The 8,258-nt window shown below is 42.8% G+C and overlaps 1 pseudogene; it reads right to left on the bottom strand.

Annotated features, from left to right (window-relative positions):
* Window positions 1-4,515: 4,515 nt before the first annotated feature.
* LOC102493367 (elongation factor 1-alpha 1 pseudogene) overlaps window positions 4,516-8,258 on the bottom strand; it is a 23,482-nt pseudogene continuing 19,739 nt past the window's right edge.

The following is an 8,258-nucleotide window of genomic DNA, read 5'->3' as shown; positions in this document are numbered from 1 at the left end:
CTGCAGCACTCACAACTTCCCCAGTGCCCAGCTCCTACAGCCAGCAATACTCAGCAGTGAACAGCTTTCCCTGGCACTACAGTGGGCAGATTTCCACAGAGTAGATTTTCAACAAGTTCCTCCAGTGCAGCACCACTATGACTTCTCTGCCATTCAGTGAACTGCAGCCATGCTTTTTCAAACAAGATCTGAATCTCAGCCCCATAGGTGTTCTAGTTTGGCCTAGGGATGGTGACTATGCCTTATGTCTGCTTTTGCTATATTCTTTTCCATTTTTTGAATTATTAATTTTATTTATTATTATTATTTTAATTTGCTATAGGGCACATGCGCTCACCAGATGAGGTGGGAGAGTGGTAAAGCAAATCACCAGGTCTGGGACTTGAATCACAGTGTGCATGTCCATGTACCTTAACCACTATGTCACCCGCTGGTTCAGCTATTCCCTTTTTTTTTTTTCCCTTGCTATAGGGCACATGCACTCACCGCAAAGACAGAGAGACAGAAAGCAAAAAATCATCCCCTGGGGGGATGGCCATGCCGCAATCCCTTCTCCTTCGTTCTCCTCTCGGGATCTTGGGCACACAGGCACACACACACGCACCCAGTGTGTTTTAAGCCACCAGGTCCAGGACTTGAACCGCGGTCGACTACATGGGAGTCCAGCAACATAGCCATTACACCAACTGCTGGTCCCTTCAGCTATTTTGAAATTCTTTTTAAAAAAAAAAACAAACATTTTCTTTTGGGACCAGCAGTTAGCGCAATGGTTATGTCTCTGGACTCCCATGTAGTCGACCGCGGTTCAAGTCCTGGACCTGGTGGCTTAAAACACACTGGGTGCGTGTGTGTGTGCATGTGTGCCCAAGATCCCGAGAGGAGAACGAAGGAGAAGGGATTGCGGCATGGCCATCCCCCCAGGGGATGATTTTTTGCTTTCTGTCTCTCTGTCTCTCTCTGTCTGTCTGGCGAGCGCATGCGCCCTCTAGCAAAATCCTCTCAAAAAATAAAAAAGAGAGAATTTGCAAAAAAAAAATTTTCTTTTTTTAAAAAGAATTATTATTTTATTTATTCATTCATTTATTTTAATTTGACGAGAGTGCCCAAGATCCTGAGAGGAGAATGGAGGAGAAGGGATTGTGGCATGGCCATCCCCCTTGTGGGGTGATTTCTCACTTTCTCTCTGTCTCTCTCTGTCTTTCTGGTGAACGCATGCATCCTATTGCAAAAAACCTCTCAAAACAAAACAAAACAAAACAAAACAAAAACAAAAAACCATCACGTCATCTGTTGGTCCTGATACCTATATTCTTTAGAGTTCTCTTTAGATCCTCCTAGTCAATCCCTCATTATTCCAATCTCCTGTTATAGGTAATTACTTATATTAAACTGCCTCTGTTCAAATTACTGTGTCATCCCTCTCTCCTAATTGGACTGTGATTGATAGAGAATTATTACCATGAGTGGTCCTGGGAAGTATACTTGTAGAGACAGGATTTGGGGATTAGTTTGTGCCTGTACTTGAGCAAAGTGCCAAACTACTTGCCAGTGAGTAATAGATGGTAATAATCCATGGCATTCAGAGGTATCATAATTAATCAACCTATGCTTGATTGCGGTGAAGTATCAACTGAAGCATGTGCCTTGGGAATCCACATGGCTGCTGTGTTTGACCACTATGACAGTATCATGATTTTTAGGATTGTGTTGTGGGATGGATTCTTTCGGATGCATTGGAGTTCTTGCAAAAGAAAATGACAAGCTTAAGTTCATTTACTTTTCAACTCAATTCACAGTCTGAGAACCAGCTTTCATGATGCCAAGAAGAGACACTTATCTCTCATAGCAATTTTCATATTGCTGAAAATCAAACACAACATTGAATTGTATATGTTGCTGAGTTGCACTGAAAGTAGAACTCACAGTCTTGACAAGTTTCTCATGTAAAAATTAGTGTATTTACTGGTGAAAAATGGGATTCTGAAACTTGGAATGGGGACAATTACTTGGTTCCAGGTGAAACTGATAATCTTGAACTATCAAGTCACCGTGAGTCCCTCTTACTAAGGAAAGTAGCTTGCCCTTCAGTGTCTGACACTAGCCATTCTCTCCTTAGAAATGCTGAGGTAAACTCACCTGGGGAGGATGCCTTGAGAGGAGATGAGCTTTCTCCACCTTCCCTACCACAACCTCTCTCTATTGCCATTAGACCCATAACTAAGGTCATATCTTGTCATGATCCAGGGGAACAAGTGCACACTGTGACCAAAGAAGAAATGGCTTATATGCCAAAATCATTGCAAGACTTTTTTTTTTTAGTTGCCTGTGTGCTCCTGGGGGTGAGGGGAAGAGAAAGAGATAGAAAGCATCCACTAGTGGGGCATAGTCATGTCATAATACTTTTTCCTCTATTTCCCCATCCCATTTGGATTTGGGGGCACGCATGCACCTATGCCTGGCATGTATTTCAAGCTATGGGGGCTGGAATTCAAACTGCGGTTAGCCATATGGGATCCAGCTCCCTATGCACAGTGCTTAACCACTGTACTATAAGGCCAACCAAAAACTTTGATGATATATATTGACAGAAATCTGGAGAATATGTGCAAAAGTGGCTTCTAAGGGTGCTAGGCAAAGGAGGTGCAGAATATAACACTAGACTGGGTAGAATTTATTGGTATAAGTACACCTACTAGAGAATCTGGATTTAATGTGTCAACTCGTGCAGGTAGAGGTCGCTCTAAGAGCTTGTTTTGTTGGTTGACTAAAACCTGGACTCAAGGGGCCTGCACATGTGTGATGGTTAAGGTGCTGGATTCCCACATGGCCAACCATGGTTCAAGTCTCTAATCTGGCAGCTTGAAAATCACTCTAGGCAAGTGTGGATGCATACCCAAAATCCTGAGAAAGGAGAAAAGATTGCTGTGTGGCCACTCCTCCTGCAGGGTTATTTCTTACTTTTCCTCTCCGTATCTCTCTCTTTCTCTCTGGTGAGTGCATGCATCCTATAGCAAAAAGCTTTTAAAAAAGAAAGTATGGACTCAATTATGGTCTACAGTTAATGAAGTTGGCAAAGTTTGCACACCTAACCATGATCTATCATGTGCCCATACAGCCCGAGAGTCTCATCATGAGCTGGTATCTCCTCTGATCCACATAGCTATAATAAACTTAGTCATGCACAGCAGCTATCTATTATAAAGTGAAAATTCTGCATAAAACACCAGGTTGGGTAGGTGCAGAAGACAGTATACAAGTAAGTTCATGAGAAAGTAGTTCAGGGTCTTTTGACACCAACTCTTGTTATATTGCCTCCTCTCCAACCCATGTCCATAGTGCCATGGAACATTTCTTACGACCAGTTGATCAAGGAAGGAAAATTGAAGTCTGGTTTATATATGGGTCTGCCTGATATGCTGGTACCATCCAAAAGTGGACAGATACAGCATTACAGTTCTACCCAGGGGGTGACCTTGAATGACAGGGATGAAGAAAAATCCTCTCCAGTGAGCAGAACATAGAGCAATATATTTAGGCATTCACTACATCTGGAGTGAGAGATGGCCAAAAGTATGAATCTACACTGATGTGTGGTCAGGAACTTGGAAGAAACAGAATTGGAAAATTGGTGACAAGGAAGTCTCTGGATAGACTTCTCTGAATGGGCACAGTGAAGATATTTGTATCCCATGTTTATAGTCATCAAAAGGCATACATGGCACAGGAGACTCAAGAATCTGGTGGAGGGGCCAGCAGGTGGCATGGTGGTTAAGGGCACTGGACTCCCACATGGCTGACCACGGTTCAGGTCCCAGACCTGGCGGCTTGCTTTCTCACTTTCTCTCTTTCTTTGTCTCTCTCTCTCTCTCTCTCTCTCTCTCTCTCTCACTCTGTCCCTCTCTGGTCAAATTAAAATAAATGGTTAAATAAAGTTAAATTAAAAGAAAAGAAACTGGTGGATAAGAGAGCCTAAAACTTGTCATCAGACAAGAGAGGGAAGGGGGCAATAAATGCCTTATAAGGGAACAATGAAACTTAGGCAATGTCCAGGAACATTTTGCATCCCATAGTACTCAGCCAATGAAGAACTAGGGGAGGGACCTGAGCTCGAGGGAATGAATTGCTTGTTGTAACCATTTAAGGTATGCTTGCCCATCAGATACCCAATCTTACAAGACTACCATTAAAGTCTCATTTTGCTGTTAAAAAAATAATAAAAAGTAAAAATTCTGATGGATAAAATGTGTGCTCTGTAGATATCAGTCAGCCTCTTTCACTAACCACCCCAGTATTTGCTTAATGGGCCCATGAACAAAAATGCCACAGGGGCAGGGATCAAGACTTCACCTGGGCTGAACAACATGGACTTCCCCTTACTGAGAATAGCACCATAATGCTATTGTGAGTGCCTAATCTGCCAACAGGAGAGACCAAAATTGAGTCTCCAATATGGCACTATTCTCTGTGGGTACCAACCAGCTACCTGGTTGCACTTTGACTATTGGACGTCTTCCATCATGGTGGAGACCAGAGATATTTCCTTACACAAATGCACATATTTTCTAAATGTAATTTTCCTTTCCCTGTGCATAATGCTTGTGCCAGCACCATCTGTAGATTCTTCTGCACAGCATTGCATCTGTTCCACAGTAAAGCAAATGCAGCAATGGGTTCTTGACTTTGGAATTAGCTGGTCTTATCACATACCATATCATCCTAAAGCAGCTGGTCTAATTGAAAGGTAGGATGGCTGGGACCAGAAGTTAGCATAAAGACTATGTCGCTGGACTCCCACGTAGTTGGCCGCGGTTCGCGTACCGGACCCGGTGGCTTGAAACTCACACCGGGCACGTGTGCATGTGTGCCTAGGATCCCGAGAGGAGAACGGAGGAGAAGGGATTGCGGAGTGGCCATCCCCCCTGGGAGGTGATTTCTCACTTTCTGTATCTCTGTCTCTCTCTGTCTGGCTGGCAAGCACACGCACCCTGTAGCAAAAACCTCTCCAAAAAAAATAAAAAGAAAAAAAAGAAAAATAGAATGACTTACTAAATACTTGGTTATGGTATCAATTGGGAAACAACACCCTGAAAGGATGAGAGGAAAGAGTTCTATTTTATAAGATGTACTTTGAATTAGAGACCATTATTAAGTGCTGTTTTACCCATAACCAAAATAAATGGGTCCTGGATTCAAGGGATAGAAGTAGGAGAGACACCTCTAATTATTACAACTAATAATCTGCACAGAATATTTGCTTCCTGTCTCAGAAACTCTGAGCTCTGCTAGTTTGGAGATCTTCACCCCCAAAAGGGAATGCTTCTACTAAGGGGCACAAAAATGATTTCATTGGCTTGGAAGGTGAAACATTTTGGATATTTTGCCAATGAAATTATAAGCAAAAATAAAGTGAGGGGTGACTAGGTAAGAGTTTATTTACTGGATCGAGTGGTTGATTTTAATTACCAAGTGGAAACTGAGTTGTCATTGCACAATGTAGACAAAGAGGAATATGCCTGCAACCCAGAAAATTATCTGGAGTGCCTCTTAATACTTCAGACCCAGTAGTAACGGTTAATGGAAAACTACAGCAACCCAAAATAGGCAAGATGATCATGGACTCACACTCTTCAGGATTGAAAGTTTGGGCGACTTCATCAGATAAAAAGAATATCAGGCCAGCAGGTGGCATGGAAGTTAAGGTGACTGAATCTCACATGACCAACTGTGTGGTTCAAGTCCCAGACCCAGTGGAAAAACACACCAGATGTGTGTGTGCACTTGCCCAAAATGCTGAAGTGAAGAGAGACGAAGGAGAAGGGATTGTGGCATGACCTGTCTCATGGGGGCTGTGCTCTCTCTCTCTCTCTCTCTCCTTTCTCCCCAGCAACTGCATGTACTCTCTAGCAATGTTTTTTGTTTGTTTGTTTGTTTTTTAAGAAAAAATACAAAGGATTAGACAAAGTAAATGTAATGAGGCCAGCTGTGTCTGCTGGCTAGATTCTGTCCTCCCACAGAGACTAGGAGATGAATGCCCTATCCTTCCTGATGATTACATTGCAAAGGAATGGCTCTCAGGTCCTTAAAAGAGACATAGTGGGACTTCCTCTTAGCACAGCAATTAAGGGCTGCACAGAGGAAACCTGATTCCATGGCTGACTAAGGTTAAAGACCTGGTCCCGTTGTCTTGAAAAATGCACCAGGTGCACACACATGCCCAGGATACAGACAGGGTGGAGAATTGGAGGAAAAAGGATAGAGGCATGAGCAGTCCCCACTGGGAGGAAATATGTTCTCTCATGCATGTGTACATGACCTCTGTTATAAAATGCATATATACACGTATTTATAATTATAAGCCCTTTTTAGTAAATGTTCTAAGAGAGGTTGGGGGTTTTTCAGAATAAATAGTAAACTTCTCTGGCAGTGTTGAGCTTTCTCAGGTAGGTATTTTATTGGGGATCTGAGGTCATCCTAGGGTTACGGCCTTACACTGCTCTTAGTGCAAGGGTTTAGATGTAGCTATTATGTGCTGAGAATTCTGCCATTCTCAAAGATTCATGTTACAATGTGGATGAACCTTGAAAACATTACATCAATATATGAAGCAAAATATACAAGGTCACATAGTGTATGACCCCAAAAGAGGTAAACCCATGAAAACATAACACAGGTTGGTGATTGCTAGGGGGTGGGGTGGGCAGAAAATGATAAATAGAGTGCTTAATGAATATAAGATTTTCTTTTTGGGTGTTAAAATCTTTTAGAACTAGTCAGAGGTGGTGGTCACACAACATTATGACTGTACAAATTGACACTCAATTGTTCAGTTCATAATGGCTAATTTTCTTTTTCAAAGAGATTTTTGCTATATGGCAAACAGAAACCGAGAAATCACCCCCTCGGGGGATGACCCCGGTGCAATCCTTCTGCTCCAATCTCCTTTCAAAATGTTGTGCACACATGCACACATGCCAGCATGAGTTTTAAGCCATGGGATCCAGGACTTGAACTGCAGTTGACTAAGATGCTGAATCCCACAGGGCCAGCTGTGTGGTTCAAGTACCAGACCTGGAGGCTTGAAAATCATGCCAAGCACATGTGCATGCATGCTCAAAATCTTAAGAGGAGACTGGAAGAGAAGGAATTGCAGCATGGCCATCCCCTTTAGGGGGTGATTTCTCACTTTCTCTCTCTCTCTCTCTCTTTCTCTCTCTCTCAAGTGCATGCACCCTGTAGCAAAAACAAAACAAAACAGAAAACTATTCTTCTTCTTTTTTTTAGAGACTTTTGCTAAAGGGCATGTACACTCACTAGAAAGACATAGAGAGACAGAGAGCAAGAAATCACCACCCCTAGGAGAATGGCCATACCGCGAACCACGTTCAACTACATGGGAGTCCAGCGACATAGCCATTACACCAACTGCTTGCTGGTCCCAACAAAAATCTATTACTCACAGTTATAGAGGCCGGGAAGTTCAAGATCAAGATGTCAGTAAATTCAGTGTCTGCTGAGGGCTTCTTCACAGATGGTGCCTCTTGCTGCATCCTCAGATGGTGGAAAAGAGTATTCACTGTATCCCAATATGGTGGAAGGGAAAAAGGTCTCACAAGATCCCTTGGGCCTCTTTTATAAGGGCACTAATTTCATTCGTGAGGGTGGAGTCCACATAACGTAATCACCTTCCAAAGGCTCTCTCTCTTTTTTTGTAATTTGCTAAATGGCACATGTGCTCATCAGAGACAGAAAAAGGGAAAAGGGAAGAGAGAAAGCATCCCTCCTCCTCCATTTCTCCTTTTGGGATTTTGGACATGTTTTACACACACACACGATGTGTCTTTCTTTTTCATTTCTTCTTTTTTTTTTTTTTTTTTTTTTAAGTTTTTGCCATAGGGTGCATGTACTTGCCAGAGAGAGCCAGAAAGAGACAGTGAAAGGGAAATTGAGAAATCACTCCCAAAGGAGGAATGGCAATGCCACAGTCCCTTCTCTTACATTCACCTCCTGGGATTTGGGGCACACATGCACATACTCCTGGTGTGATTTTCAAGCCATCAGTTCCAGGACTCAAACCGTGGTCGGCCATGTGGGAGTCCAGCACCTTAACCACCATGCCACCTGCTAGCCCCACAAGGTATTTCTCAAGCCACTGGGTCCAGGACCCAAATTGGGCAGTCAGTCATGTGATGAGATCTAACCACCTTAACCATGACACCACTGGCTGGCTCAGATCCTTTTTTTTTTTTAATTTTAATTTT

The sequence above is a fragment of the Tupaia chinensis genome, unplaced genomic scaffold (assembly GCF_000334495.1).
Source record: "Tupaia chinensis unplaced genomic scaffold, TupChi_1.0 Scaffold143737_1, whole genome shotgun sequence".
NCBI lineage: Eukaryota > Metazoa > Chordata > Mammalia > Scandentia > Tupaiidae > Tupaia > Tupaia belangeri.
Note: the sequence above shows the minus strand (reverse complement) of the source record. Positions and strands in the feature narration are given on the sequence as shown.